Source organism: Tursiops truncatus, chromosome 2 (genome assembly GCF_011762595.2).
Source record: "Tursiops truncatus isolate mTurTru1 chromosome 2, mTurTru1.mat.Y, whole genome shotgun sequence".
In the NCBI taxonomy this organism is placed as follows: domain Eukaryota; kingdom Metazoa; phylum Chordata; class Mammalia; order Artiodactyla; family Delphinidae; genus Tursiops; species Tursiops truncatus.
This window is the reverse complement of record NC_047035.1, coordinates 150,953,775-150,970,037: the sequence shown is the minus strand read 5'-3', so window position 1 is coordinate 150,970,037 and position 16,263 is coordinate 150,953,775. Positions and strand designations below refer to the sequence as shown.

The window sequence follows — 16,263 nt, the reverse complement described above, 5'->3', positions numbered from 1 at the left end:
GTGAGCTTCATCCTATGGGAGTCAGAGGGGCCACTGTCATCTCCTCTGGGTTTTAGATGGTCAAGTGATGTCTGTCTCACATTCCCATCTTCCCGCCTCTCTGTCCCTGATGCTGGTCTCAATGCCACCCACATGCGGAGAGACCCTGCCCAAGGGATCAGATGACTAAGATTCTAGGGCCTCCAGTACCTACCCCTCCCCATCTTTACTGAGATGTAATTGACATAAGATTCTTCAGTCTAGACCCATCCGTAGGGTGAGGCTGAAGACATCTCTCCAGCCCTCTGAGCCTGGGTCTTCCCAGCTGCAGGAGAGGGATCAAAGGTCAGACTTTGATCATTGAAAGGATGTTGATGATCAACCACTGAATCTTAGCAGTGAGAAAATGAGGCCCTGTTAGGCTCAGATGTTTTTGTGAGGCCAAAATTAGGTGATTAGAAGATGCCTTGAAAACTGAGACGTGCTCCTCAAATGTAAAAGTTGTATGTATGACTGTACTGTGGCTTTGCTGATGTGTGTAGATCTTACAGCCATGTAAATGATTCTCTTCTGACTTTGGGATAGGACCACCTATTTCAGGAGTAATCGATTCAGAAGTCCTCGCAGTTTACATTTTAAAACTCAATGTGCACATAGGGAACTATATTTAATATCCTGTGATAAACCATAATGGAAAAGAATATGAAAAAGAATATATATATGTGTATAAATGAGTCACTTTGCTGAACAGCAGAAATTAACACAACACTGTAAATCAACTATACTTCGACAAAATTAAAAAAAAATTCAACATGCAGCTAACAGATTTGGAGAAGACATTTGCAACACTGATATAAATGGTGATCGAAATATATAAGGATGTTTTATAAATCATTCAGAAAAAGATTAACAACCCAGTAAAAAAAACAGGCAAAGACGATGAACAAGAAATTTACAAAAGCGGAAACCTCAAATGTCCCGTGACAGGAAAGGATGGTCACTAATGAAGAGAGAAATGCAAATTAGTGAATACACAGTTCAACAAAATGATACTGTTATATACCAATATCTTGACGAAAATGAAAAGGTCTGACAGTTACTTAATGTTGATAGATCGTATGGGTAAATGGGAACTCACAGACTGCCAATGGGGATATAAACTGGTACTTGTGTTTTGGAGAGCTATTAAATGGTACTGTTAAAAGTGCTTATACCACATGTGCACAGCATTTCTATTTGTTGGGGAATTTTTTTTTCCCTTCCAGTTTTGTTGAGATATAGTTGACATACGGCACTGTATAAGTTTAAGGTGTACATCGTGAAATGATGACAACCTTAGATTTAGCGAATATCCATCATCTCATACAGTTACATTAAAGAAATAGAACCCTCAGAATAGGAGAAAATATTTGCAAATGAGGCAACTGACAAAGGATTAATCTCCAAAATTTATAAGCGGCTCATGCAGCTCAATAACAAAAAAACAAACAACCCAATCCAAAAATGGGCAGAAGACCTAAATAGACATTTCTCCAAAGAAGATATACAGACTGCCAACAAACACATGAAAGAATGCTCAACATCACTAATCATTAGAGAAATGCAAATCAAAACTACAATGAGATATCATCTCACACCAGTCAGAATGGCCATCATCAAAAAATCTAGAAACAATAAATGCTGGAGAGGGTGCAGAGAAAAGGGAACACTCTTGCACTGCTGGTGGGAATGTGAATTGGTACAGCCACTATGGAGAACAGTATGGAGGTTCCTTAAAAAACTACAAATAGAACTACCATATGACCCAACAATCCCACTACTGGGCATATACCCTGAGAAAACCATAATTCAAAAAGAGTCATGTATCAAAATGTTCATTGCAGCTCTATTTACAATAGCCCGGAGATGGAAACAACCTAAGTGTCCATCATCAGATGAATGGATAAAGAAGATGTGGCACATATATACAATGGAATATTACTCAGCCATAAAAAGAAATGAAATTGAGCTATTTGTAATGAGGTGGATGGACCTAGAGTCTGTCATACAGAGTGAAGTAAGTCAGAAAGAGAAAGACAAATACCGTATGTTAACACATATATATGGAATTTAAGGGAAAAAAAATGTCATGAAGAACCTAGGGGTAAGACAGGAATCAAGACACAGACCTACTAGAGAATGGACTTGAGGATATGGGGAGGGGGAAGGGTGAGCTGTGACAAAGCGAGAGAGTGGCACGGACATATATACACTACCAAACGTAAGGTAGATAGCTAGTGGGAAGCAGCTACATAGCACAGGGAGATCAGCTCGGTGCTTTGTGACCGCCTGGAGGGTTGGGATAGGGAGGGTGGGAGGGAGGGAGACGCAAGAGGGAAGAGATATGGGAACATATGTATATGTATAACTGATTCACTTTGTTATAAAGCAGAAACTAACACACCATTGTAAAGCAATTATACTCCAATAAAGATGTAAACAAACAAAAGAAATAGAGAAAAAATGTTTTTCCTTGTGATGAAAACTCAGGATTTACTCTCTTAACGACTTTCATACAATGTACAGCAATTAATTATCTCTATCACGTTGTACGTTACATTCCTAGTACTTATTTAACTTGTAACTGGAAGTTTGTACCTTTTGACCGCTTTCATCCAATTCCCCCTGGTATTTCTACTTTAGCGAATGTACCTTAAAGAAACGCTCAGATGTATCAAAAGGAGATGAGTGGGGATGTTTAGTGCCGCAGTGTTTGTCATAGTGAAAGACCCCATCAGTAGGGGAGAAGTTGTACAAGATATTCATGTATTCACATAATGCTTACACTCCGTGACAGTTAAGATGAATTAAGAGTTACATGTCTTACCACTAATGGATCTAAAAATTATAATGGCAAACGAAAAAATGTTGCCAACCTTATTTACATGTAGTATGAATCCATTTGTATAAATTGAAATACAAAACAGTCTATCTAAGAATACCCGTGTGTAGTGAACACACATCATGGAACCCACACGCCAGTGTCACGCAGTGGTTACCTCTGTGTGAGGAAGGGACATGTGACTTGGGGATGGGAACAAAGGGAACTTCAACTCTGTGAGGTTTCATTTGTTTTAAAAAAAAGACATGAAGCAAATATGACAGAATGCTGCAATTTGTTCATGTTGGGTGGTGAATACGTATGTGGCATTAATATACATGTAATAACACACGGGTGTTATTCTCCATGTGTTTCAGCATTTTTATTCATAACAAAAATTTAATGCAGAGGAGGGACAAAGGGTAGAATTATCTTAAAAAAAAGAGATCTGTGTGACTGTTATTAAGTGGATTCTGTTTAAGAATCCCTCTCAGCTTCCTATTGGCGATGAGGTCGTGTTTTGGGTTCTAAGATCTTGTATTCATTCCACAATATGTGCTGACACTTTTTTAAAAAAATTAATTATTTTTGGCTGTGTTGGGTCTTCATTGCTGTGCGCAGGCTTTCTCTAGTTGCGGCGAGCGGGGGCTACTCTTTGTTGCGGTGCGCAGCCTTCTCATTGCAGTGGCTTCTCTTGTCTCAGAGCACGGGCTCTAGGTGCGTGGGCTTCAGTAGTTGTGGCACACGGGCTCAGCAGTTGTGGCTCGCGGGCTCTAGAGCACAGGCTCAGTAGTTGTGGCGCACGGGCTTAGTTGCTCCGTGGCACGTGGGATCTTCCTGGACCAGGGCTTGAACCCGTGTCCCCTGCATTGGCAGGCGGATTCTTAACCACTGTGCCACCAGGGAAGCCCCTAACACTTCTTTTTGACCCACCTCGTTCATGGACGAGGAAACAGGCTGCGGCTACTTCCTTAGATAAACTAGGCTTTAAAGGCCCTGAGCGTGCTGTGTGCTGTGTGGCTCCCAGGGCTGGCCTGCATCTCATCGGAAGGAAAACGTCAGGTAAGATCCCTTCCATTGCTTGGCCTCTCCTGCTTTGGTGTGACTTACTCCCTGGATGACTGTGAACCTTCCAAAGTCCCCAGCTTCCAAATCCCAGCCGTTGGAGAGATCAAAGTGTGTTCCTATAACTGGAGGAACCATTTCACAGCAGGAAGACTGGCCTCAGGTTCCTGGGCACTGCCCAACCTCTGCAGGTGGAAACAAGGGGAGGGGCAGGAAAGAGTGGGTCTCCTGGCTGCCTGTGTCCCCATCTCCCTCAAAGGAGGTGAAGTCTCCTCCCTCCCTCCTGCCCTCACTGATGCCTGCACAGAGATACTACATGGGGTGACCCATCGATACTCCTAGATGAGCTTTGGCATTTGTTAAAAGCAAGACAACAGACCCCAATAAAGCCACTTATGCTAAGCCCCACGTCACCAAACCGAGACATAATTACAGTTTCCAGCCTCCCAGAACTGAACCCAGAGCAGTCAATCAGGAACCACCTGACCAGCACTAGTTACACAATCTGCCTGACAGACCCCTGCACTCCCTAAAGAAAAGTGACCTTGCAGTAACCAAGCCGCTTTTTTTGCCTAAAATAACTTCCTTAACCTGGCTCCCCCTGGCCTATCAAAGTCTCTCATTTTGTACAGCTAGACGGACGCTGCTAGACTTGACTCCGTTTCCTCAAATAAACTCTTACAATTTTTAATATTCCTCAGTTTATCTTTTAACAAGTTCTTGCAGACACAAAGGATGCCTTTGCAAGCCCATTTCCTCTCCTGGGCTGCTTTCCTTCCGGGGGTAACACCCCTCACGTTTAAGCATTTGAGTTCCTTTATTCGGGAAAATGAGCCTAAACCTGGCTCCCGGCACGAAGCTCACCAGCTCACGTTGTGAACAGCTATGCTGTCCCAGGGGAGTGCTAGCAGGCTGATTGCTTTCCCACCCTCGGCGGCCCCACAGCATTGACTGTTCTCCCTGTAATGGCCTGGAAAAGACTTCCAGGTCCCGGAGACTTTGCTTCCTCTTTCCTCAGTGTGAGTACCATATGCATCGACAGCTAAGCCCATGTTATGTTGGAGTCGAAGTCTGGTGATCTCTGGCAGTTTGAATGCAAATATGTCCTAAGTTGGCCCCATCTAAACAGGGTGCCTCCTAAAAGCCTAATGTCTCAAAACCACAAATAAAGGGAGGAGAGATTCGTGACAAGTCTCTCTCTCACACACAGTTCCTTCCCCGTATAGAATTTGACTTCCCAACAGCTGGTCTCTAGGTGTGTAGTTCTCAGGAACCACAGACCTCAGAGATGAGAATTGGCAGCTGAACTCTGAGCTGGGTGTGCAAGTGGCTTAGCTCTCTGCTTTCTGCATGATCTACAGAGAACACTCCCACTGCTTCTCGTTGTTCACCAAATCCCGAGGCTCATTCTGCTGTGGTAGAGGCAGGGCACTGGATGAGATGAGAAGCAGAACATTCTCTCAGCCCCTTGGTCCACTTACCCCTCCCTCCCTCCCTTCCATCCAACTTTCCATCCATTCATCCATCCTTCCTTCCCACATCCATACATCTATCCTTTTTTTCTTTCTTGTTTTAACCAGTTATTCTATTTTCAGCTCTCTGCTGGGCACTGAGGATACCAAAAAAACCCACCAAAACCCAAAAGCAACATCCCAAACAAACACAAATCCTGGCCCTGAAGGATCTGAGATCACTTCTCAGGGAGCAGACACAGGAACTGCAACTGGAAACAGGGCAGGTGAGGGTCATGAGCCCCAAACAGGAAGGAAGCTCCAACTCTACTCTTAGGAGGGAAAGAGAGAGATGACCTTGCTTCTGTTTCTCAGGTCTGGGGTTAATAAATACGATTGCATTCATTTTTATATCCATGGTGTTGTATAGTTTACAAAGCTTTATAAGGACTTGAATTATTGGCAGGAGTGAGTGTGAAGATGCAAAAGACTCATTGATGCAGTTTCTCTTGTTTCATACTTTTCTCCCAAACGCAGAAACAAGAGACTGAAGTTTAATTTTACACGTGTGAAGTGTTTACTCTAATCCCTTCTTATGCTTACTGTTTCCAAAGACCTGGAGGAGACTTTTACAAAGGGCCAGATTGGGCCACGCAGGGAGCAAGAGATTTTGCCTATGAGCCTCTGGGGATCTATACCATGCAGAACACGGACAGATGATTAAAAAAACTGAAATTAATTGAGCTGTAGGAAAAAAAAATCATCACAAGCTACCTTCAAAGAATCTAATCATTACTTTTTTCCCCCCCTTTTTTTCTGGAGAGTCAGAGGGGTCCCTTGCTTCTTTTAAAAAAGCAAAGAGTGTACAGCAAAAATAGGAGTTAGTTCTACTTAATAACCACCTGAAAAGGGATAAGGGTAGCACAGCGAGAGGGTGGAAGGTGGAGGCACGGAGGAGGGGAAAAGGAGAGAGAGCTAGTGGAAGATGGGTGGGGCACCGGGTCCTGCTTGTCGGGATTACCAGTTCTACCAACTGCCCTTGGCATCTCACAAGAGAAGACTGGCCAAAGCTCTCAGAACAGGCTGACAGTAGGGTGCTGTTTCTGACATACAGGGCACCGATTAGAGCAATATTACCTGCAAGGCTTGAGGACATCAACCTCCACACCTGTAAGCCAGGGAGCCACACCTGAAAGGCAGCCCCAGGATCAACTCCACATGCCTCTAAAACAAGGGCCGCACAATCGCGGAGACCTGATCAAACCGAATGACATTTCTAATCACAAGGAAACTAATCACGAGGAACCAGACGGGGGACTTTGGTTCTTAGTTGAACACATTGCTTTACAGAAACAAATATGACAAGCTCCCAGCCCAGCCTGCAACAACGTGTTCCTTTGTGTTTTAGAAACATGTAATCGGTTTAACTGATTGCCTGTGATGGTTAGAGCATCCTGCTAGGGTCTGCCCTGGTCACAGAGGAATAAAACCCAAAGCAAGGCAGCGAGCTGACTGCAAACTCGAGGGCTCTGCTCAGGGCTGTGGGGACACTGCTCGGGGAGGGGCCGTCACCCGCAAATGGAAGCATGACGGAGTCCAAAGGCTGGATGGTGAAGGATGAGGACCGAATGCACTCGAGACTAAACAAAACAATTTCAAAGACAGGCATTTGGTTTATATTGAACTTGAGAGAAAGCAGGAGGAGGAAACCTTTACCGAGATGCCCAAGGCACTTCTGGTTTTAGAAGTTTGTAACATGGGTTGTCCCACCGATGTGACTTTAAACGGAGGTGGTGCCTTTTGTCACAGGTATGCCTCCAGGACTCCTGTGAGTCACCTGCAAGTCCAGTTTGGTGCCCCAAATGGGAGAAGAGTGGGAGAGAGAAAACGAATAATGAGAGAGAGGAAAATAAATTTCTAAGTTATTGGGCAAAAGTTGGATGAGAAAGAAACAAGTCAGGGGTGAAAGAGATGTTGAAAACTTGTCCCAGCAGAGTTTGGTTACTACCTGGAGTGACACTCACGGGTGGGAGGCCTCGGGGTGGATTGGGAGGAAGGGATTCTATGAAGAATGTGATGGTTAATTTTATGGGTCACCTTGACTGGGCCAAGGGATGCCAGGTAGCAGGTTCAACATTATTCTGGGGTGTCTGTGAGGTTCTCTTTGCAAGAGATGAGCATTTGAATCAGTAGAGTAAGAAGACCACTGTCGAGTCAAGAAGATGACTATCCTCAATGTGTGGGCACCATCCAATCCTTCGATGGCCGGGAGAGAACAAAGACGGGGAGGAGGGGACGTCTACTCTCTGCCTGACTGCTGAGCTGGACGTGGGCTTTCTCCTGCCCTCTGACTGGGACTTACACTATTGGTGTCTCTGGTCCCCAGGCCTCCAGGTTTGGACTGAAATACACCACCAGCTCCCTGGGTCTCCAGCTTGCAGACAGATGGTGGGACTTTCTGCCTCCATAATCGAGTGAGCTCTGTGTGATAAGTCCCCTGCTCTCTGTCTGCATGGATATGCATATCCCATTGGTTCTGTTTCCGGGGAGAACCTTGACTAACACAAGAAAGGAGTATTTTGCAAATCTGATGGTCGTGATTCAACATGGTGGTGTCTATTGAACATAAACTTAGGACACACCATTTGCCAAGCAAAAATGTGGCTTAAAAATCGGCATTTATTAAAATATGTAGCATAGTCTGCTACCTACTAAGCACTGTCTTCCGTCAGGGAGTAATGCCTGAAAGCAGCTAGGCTGGCATTTCCAGGGTTGGGGTCAAACGGACCTAAAATATCCAGTCCCACACCCTGATCTGCCAGGAAGGAGATAGAGGTGATCATGGGCTTTCCTCAGCTTCTGTTCCAGTGGTTCCCAAACTTTTGCATGGATCTGAGTCACCTGGGAGGTTTGTTAAAACAGACTGCTGGGCCCCCAACCCCAGAGAACCTGATTCAGTCGGTCTGGGGTGAGGTCCAAAAATCTGCATTTCCAGTAGGTTCCAGGGGAACGCGGCTGCTGCTGGAGGGGTGTCGGGAAGACCCACACTTTGGGGACCACTGCTCTGCCTGCTGCGGTTTCCTCTTCACCAGGCTCTCGGATTTTAGCTTCTAGGCCCTGTTTAGTGAAATGTCCTTGACGTCTAGTACTTTAGGGAGATGTATGCAGCCTCGCGATGCCAGGCACAGCTGAGGCCATTTGCTGTCGTGGACCGTGCTCCGTGCTTTCTGGAGGAATCGCAGGGAGCCAGGCTTCTGAGGCTGGAGTCCTTGGAACGTTGATTCCCGGCTCCTGGCTACAAAGAATAACACTTTCTCTCTGCTGCCGTCTGTGTCGACTTCCAGATGCAGCCAAGCGTCTGAACCTCAGGAATACACTGTAAGCGTATGGACTTGGTGCGGACAGATGGCTCTGATCACAGCCCCGGTGTGAATCATTATTTCCCTCAGGATGTTCCTTCCAATGGCTGAAGGAAGTGACAGATGACTGGAAGAGATCCAGAGACGTTGCATAAATCTCTGTCTTACCAGTGAACAAGGGCAGGCCACCGTGGATTGAGTTTCCTCTGGTGTTTTTTATATTTCCAAGTGAATCCAGGCCCCTGGTAAAGCCTGGCCCTTGAGCAGCTTCATAAAGTAAAGGAGAGGGCATGCTGCCATTTTCTGCACTGAAAACAGCAGAATAAAACTGTAACTTGGGGAGCGGCTGCATCCGAGTGCATGGCAGGATGGGGATGCTTCTCTCCCTTCTGGGGATTTGCCAGGCTGAACCCTCAGCTGCACCTTATTTCCTCAGGAGGTCCTTTTGCCCAAACTGGGACATCTGGTCCTCTTAGGAGATCAGAATGCCCACCTGGGCTGGTTCCTGGGGGGGACACTGAGGAAGGCAGGTACCCGGGGTCAGGAGTATTTCTCATGGTGCTCAGGAAGCTACAGCCAGAGTGGGGACCCAGCCCCTGCCCAGTGCAGGCAGGACTTTTTTTTTTCTGTTATAGTTTTTTTTTTTTTATTCAAACAGAAAGTCACAAAAATTATAATCATCCTCATCAGTTCACTCAGTCCCATGTAATTAATTTTTTTTCATCTTGATCTTTTGTTAGCACTTTTATGAATTCATCAGTTTTCCATTAGAGTTCTGAAAATGCTTATTCATTCAGTTCAGCAGTATAGTCAGTTACCAGAAACCTGTACTTGTCAGTCTTTTCCATGAATTCCTTGAAGATGAAACCCTTTTATAGGAACATTTTTGCAAAAGCATCAGAGTACACCCAGAACTGTCTGTAATTGACAAAAGACTTAAAAATGACCATGGTTAAAGATTTAATGAAAGTTCATAATAATGCAATTGACAAGGAAATTTAGTTATTTCTGAGATATACATTTTAAAATAATAACTAGAACTATGACTTATAACATTATACCAGAACATATAAGATTTTTAGGAATTTCATGTAACGTCTGAAACATTTATATTCACATATTTCCATACAAATAACCCAAAGAAAGTTTAGTACTAGTTTTGTTTTCTTTCTAATTTTGTTTTATTTACATTTTTATACAGTACTTATTACAGTTACTAGTCATCAATTTTTTTTTTTTTTTTTTTTTTGCGGTACGTGGGCCTCTCACTGCGGCAGCCTCTCCCATTGCAGAACACAGGCTTCGGACGCGCAGGCTCAGCGGCCATGGCTCACGGGCCCAGCCGCTCCACGGCATGTGGGATCTTCCTGGACCGGGGCACGAACCCGTGTCCCCTGCATCAGCAGGCGGACTCTCAACCACTGCGCCACCAGGGAAGACCTAGTCATCAATTTTATACACATCAGTGTATACATGTCAATCCCAATTGCCCAATTCATCACACCCCCACCCCCACTCCCCCGCGGCTTTCCTCCCTTGGTGTCCATACGTTTGTTCTCTATATCTGTGTCTCAACTTCTGCCCTGCAAACCGGTTCATCTGTACCATTTTTCTAGGTTCCACATACATGCGTTAATATACGATATTTGTTTTTCTCTCTGACTTACTTCACTCTGTATGACAGTCTCTAGGTCCATCCACGTCTCAACAAATGACCCAATTTTGTTCCTTTTAATGGCTGAGTAATGTTCCATTGTATATATGTACCACACCTTCTTTATCCATTCGTCTGTCAATGGGCATTTAGGTTGCTTCCGTGACCTGGCTATTGTAAACAGTGCTGCAGTGAACATTGGGGTGCACGTGTCTTTTTGAATTATGGTTTTCTCTGGGCATATGCCCATAGTGGGATTGCTGGATCATATGGTAATTCTAATTTTAGTTTTTTAAGGAACCTCCATACCGCTCTCCATAGTGGCTGTATCAATTTACATTCCCATCAACAGTGCGAGAGGGTTCCCTTTTCTCCACACCCTCTCCAGCATTTGTTGTTTGTAGATTTTCTGATGATGCACGTTCTAACTGGTGTGAGGTGATACCTCACTGTAGTTTTGATTTGCACTTCTCTAATAATTAGTGATGTTGAGCAGCTTTTCATGTGCTTCTTGGCCATCTGTATGTCTTCTTTGGAGAAATGTCTATTTAGGTCTTCTGCCCATTTTTGGATTGGGTTGTTTGTTTCTTTAATATTGAGCTGCATGAGCTGTTTATGTATTTTGGAGATTAATCCTTTGTCTGATGATTCGTTTGCAAATATTTTCTCCCATTCTGAGGGTTTTATTTTCATCTTGTTTATGGTTTCCTTTGCTGTGCAAAAGCTCTGAAGTTTCATTAGGTCCCATTTGTTTATTTTTGTTTTTATTTCCATTATTCTAGGAGATGGATCAAAAAAGATCTTGCTGTGATTTATGTCACAGAGTGTTCTTCCTATGTTTTCCTCTAAGAGTTTTATAGTGTCCGGTCTTACATTTAGGTCTCTAATCCATTTTGAGTTTATTTCTGTGTTTGGTGTTAGGGAGTGTTCTAATTTCCTTCTTTAACATGTAGCTGTCCAGTTTTCCCAGCACCACTTATTGAAGAGACTGTCTTTTCTCCATTATATACCCTTGCCTCCTTTGTCATAGATTAGTTGACCATAGGTGTGTGGGTTTAATCTCTGGGCTTCCTATCCTGTTCCATTGATCTATGTTTCTGTTTTTGTGCCAGTACCATATTGTCTTGATTACTGTAGCTTTGTAGTATAGTCTGAAGTCAGGGAGTCTGATTCCTCCAGCTCCATTTTTTTCCCTGAAGACTGCTTTGGCTATTCGGGGTCTTCTGTGGCTCCATACAAATTTTAAGATTTTTTGTTCTAGCTCTGTAAAAAATTCCATTGGTAATCTGATAGGGATTGCATTGAATCTGTAGATTGTTTTGGGTAGCATAGTCATTTTCACATATTGATTCTTCCAATCCAAGAACATGGCATATCTCTCCATCTGTTGGTATTATCTTTAATTTCTTTCATCAGTGTCTTATAGTTTTCTGCATACAGGTCTTTTGTTTCCCTAGGTAGGTTTATTCCTAGGTATTTTATTCTTTTTGTTGCAATGGTAAATGGGAGTGTTTCCTTAATTTCTCTTTCAGATTTTTCATCATTAGTGTATAGGAATGCCAGAGATTTCTGTGCATTAATTTTGTATCCTGCAACTTTACCAAATTCATTGATTAGCTCTAGTAGTTTTCTGGTGGCATTTTTAGGATTCTCCAAGTATAGTATCATGTCATCTGCAAACAGTGACAGATTTACTTCTTCTTTTCCAATTTGTATTCCTTTTATTTCTTTTTCTTCTCTGATTACCATGGCTAGGACTTCCAAAGCTATGTTGAATAATAGTGGTGAGAGTGGACATCCTTGTCTTGTTCCTGATCTTAGAGGAAATGCTTTCAGTCTTTCACCATTGAGAATGATGTTTGCTGTGGGTTTGTGGTATATGGCCTTTATTATGTTGAGGTAGGTTCCCTCTATGCCCACTTTCTGGAGAGTTTTTATCATAAATGGGTGTTGAATTTTGTCAAAAGCTTTTTCTGCATCTATTGAGATGATGATATGGCTTTTATTCTTCAATTTGTTAATATGGTGTATCATATTGATTGATTTGTGTATATTGAAGAATCCTTGCATCCCTGGGATAAATCCCACTTGACTGTGGTGTATGATCCTTTTAATGTGTTGTTGGATTCTGTTTGCTAGTATTCTGTTGAGAATTTTTGCATCTATATTCATCAGTGATATTGGTCTGTAATTTTCTTTTTTTGTAGTATCTTAGTCTGGTTTTGGTATCAGGGTGATGGTGGCCTCACAGAATGAGTTTGGGAGTGTTCCTTCCTCTAAAATTTTTTGGAAGAGTTTGAGAAGGATGGGTGTTAGCTATTCTCTAAATGTTTGACAGAATTCACCTATGAAGCCAACCGGGCCCAGACTTCCGTTTGTTGGAAGATTTTTAATCACAGTTTCAATTTCATTACTTGTGATTGGTCCGTTCATATTTTCTATTTCTTCCTGGTTCAGTCTTGGAAGTTTATACCTTTCGAAGAATTTGTCCATTTCTTCCAGGTTGTCCATTTTATTGGCATAGAGTTGCTTGTAGTAGTCTCTTAGGATGCTTTGTATTTCTGCACTGTCTGTTGTAACTTCTCCTTTTTCATTTCTAATTTTATTGATTTGAGTCCTCTCCCTCTTTTTCTTGATGAGTCTGGCTAATGGTTTATTAATTTTGTTTATCCTCTCAAAGAACCAGCTTTTAGTTTTATTGATCTTTGTTATTGTTTTCTTTGTTTCTATTTCATTTATTTCTGATCTGATCTTTATGATTTCTTTCCTTCTGCTAACTTTGGGTTTTGTTTGTTCTTCTTTCTCTAGTTCCTTTAGGTGTAAGGTTAGATTGTTTATTTGAGATTTTTCTTGTTTCTTGAGGTAGGCTTGTAGAGCTATAAACTTCCCTCTTAGACCTGCTTTTGCTGCATCCCATACGTTTTGGATCGTTGTGTTTTCATTGTCATTTGTCTCTAGGTATTTTTTTATTTCCTCTTTGATTTCTTCAGTGATCTCTTGGTTATTTAGTAACGTATTGTTTAGCCTCCATATGTTTGTGTTTTTTACATTTTTTCCCTGTAATTCATTTCTAATCTCATAGCACTGTGGTCAGAAAAGATGCTTGATATGATTTCAATTTTCCTAAATTTACTGAGGCTTGATTTGTGACCCAAGATGTGATCTCTCCTGGAGAATGTTCCATGCGCACTTGAGAAGAAAGTGTAATCTGTTTTTGGATGGAATGTCCTATAAATATCAATTAAGTCTATCTGGTCTATTGTGTCATTTAAAGCTTCTGTTTCCTTATTTATTTTCATTTGGGATGATCTGTCCATTGGTGTGAGGTGTTAAAGTCCCTCACCATTATTGTCTTACTGTCGATTTCCTCTTTTATAGCTATTAACAGTTGCCTTATGTATTGAGGTGCTCCTATGTTGGGTGCATATATATTTATAATTGTTATATCTTCTTCTTGGATTGATCCCTTTATATTATGTAGCGTCCTTCCTTGTCTCTTGTAACTTTCTTTATTTTAAAGTCTATTTTATCTGATATGAGTATTGTTACTCCAGCTTTCTTTTGATTTCCATTTCATGGAATATCTTTTTCCATCCCCTCACTTTCAGTCTGTATATGTCCCTAGGTCTGAAGTGGGTCTCTTGTGGACAGCATATATATGGGTCTTGTTTTTGTATCCATTCAGCAAGCCTGTGTCTTTTGGTTGGAGCATTTAATCCATTCACGCTTAAGGTAATTATTGCTATGTATGTTCCTATGACCATTTTCTTAATTGTTTTGGGTTTGTTTTCGTAGGTCCTTTTCTTCTCTTGTGTTTCCCATTTAGAGAAGTTCCTTTAGCATTTGTTGTAGAGCTGGTTTGCTGGTGCTGAATTCTCTTAGCTTTTGCTTGTCTGTAAAGCTTTTGATTTCTCCATCGAATCTGAATGAGATCCTTGCTGGGTAGAGTAATCTTGGTTGTAGGTTCTTCCCTTTCATCACTTTAAGTATATCATGCCACTCCCTTCTGGCTTGTAGAGTTCCTGCTGAGAAATCAGCTGTTAACCTTATGGGCGTTCCCTTGTATGTTATTTGTCATTTTTCCCTTGCTGCTTTCAAGAATTTTTCTTTGTCTTTAATTTTTGCCAATATGATTACTATGTGTCTCGGCATGTTTCTCCTTGGGTTTATCCTGTCTGGGACTCGCTGCGCTTCCTGGACTTGGGTGGCTATTTCCTTTCCCATGTTAGGGAAGTTTTTGACTATAATCTCTTCAACTATTTTCTCAGGTCCTTTCTCTCTCTCTTCTCCTTCTGAGACCTCGATAATGTGAATGTTGTTGCGTTTAATGTTGTCCCAGAGGTCTCTTAGGCTGTCTTCATTTCTTTTCATTCTTTTTTCTTTATTCTGTTCCGCAACAGTGAATTCCACCATTCTGTCTTCCAGGTCACTTATCCGTTATTCTGCCTCAGTTATTCTGCTATTGATTCCTTCTAGTGTAGTTTTCATTTCAGTTATTGTATTGTTCATTTCTGTTTGTTTGTTCTTTAAATCTAGGTCTTTGTTAAACACTTCTTGAATCTTCTCGATCTTTGCCTCCGTTCTTCTTCTGAGGTCCTGGATCATCTTCACTATCATTATTCTGAATTCTTTTTCTGGAAGGTTGCCTATCTCCACTTCATTTAGTTGTTTTTCCGGGGTTTTATCATGTTCCTTCATATGGTACATAGCCCTCTGCCTTTTCATCTTGTCTATCTTTCTGTGAACGTAGTTTTTGTTCCACAGGCTGCAGGACTGTAGTTCTTCTTGCTTCTGTTGTCTGCCCTCTGGTGGATGAGACTATCTAAGAGGCTTGTGTAAGTCTCCTGATGGGAGGGACTGGTGGTGGGTATAGCTGACTGTTTCTCTGGTGGGCAGAGCTCAGTAAAACTTTAATCTGCTTGACTGCTGATGGGTGTGGCTGGATTCCCTCCCTGTTGGTTGTTTGGCCTGAGGCGACCCAACACTGGAGCCTACCTGGACTCTTTGGTGGGGCCAATTACAGACTCAGGGAGGGCTCATGCCAAGGAGTACTTCCCAGAACCTCCACCACCAGTGTCCTCGACCCCACGGTGAGCCACAGCCACCCCCCACCTCTGCAAGAGACCCTCCAACACTAGCAGATAGGTCTGGCTCAGTCTCCCCTGGGGTCACTACTCCTTCCCCTGGGTCCCGATGCGCACATGACTTTGCGTGTGCCCTCCAAGAGTGGAGTCTCTGTTTCCCCCAGTCCTGTCAAAGTCCTGCAATCAAATCCCACTAGGCTTCAAAGTTTGATTCTCTAGGAATTCCTCCTCCCGTTGCCGGAACCCCAGGTTGGGAAGCCTGATGTGGTGCTCAGAACCTTCACTCCAGTAGTTGGACTTCTGTGGTGTAAGTGTTCTCCAGTCTGTGAGTCACCCACCCAGCAGTTATGGGATTTGATTTTACTGTGACTACACCCCTCCTACTGTCTCATTGTGGCTTCTCCTTTGTCTTTGGTTGTGGGGTACCCTTTCTGGTGAGCTCCAGTGTCCTCCTGTCGATGACTGTCCAGCAGCTAGCCGTGACTCTGGCGTTCTCACAAGAGGGAGTGAGCGCACGTCCTTCTGCTCCACCATCTTCGTCCCTTATCTAGCCAGGACCTTTAACCTGGCTCCAATAGCATTCCACAAGGCCAGAGATAACAGCTGTCCATGTTATTGATGTTCCCTCCTTCCCCCCCTTCTCCCCTCCTTCTTCCCTCCCTCCCTTCCTTCCACCTAGCCATCCATGCATCCATCCATCACGTCTGTGTGTCTATGTATCTATCTGTCATCCATCTATCTATGTCTATCATTTATCTGTCTATGCCTTATCTAGTAGAAATGTATTACATGTCCAATACACGGTTCTGAG

The 16,263-nt window shown here is 43.0% G+C and overlaps 1 protein-coding gene across 1 annotated transcript in view; it reads right to left on the bottom strand.

Annotated features, from left to right (window-relative positions):
• LOC109549652 (uncharacterized) overlaps positions 1–16,263 on the bottom strand; it is a 127,782-nt gene that overhangs the window by 19,268 nt on the left and 92,251 nt on the right. The gene's annotated exons all lie outside the window — the stretch shown is intronic.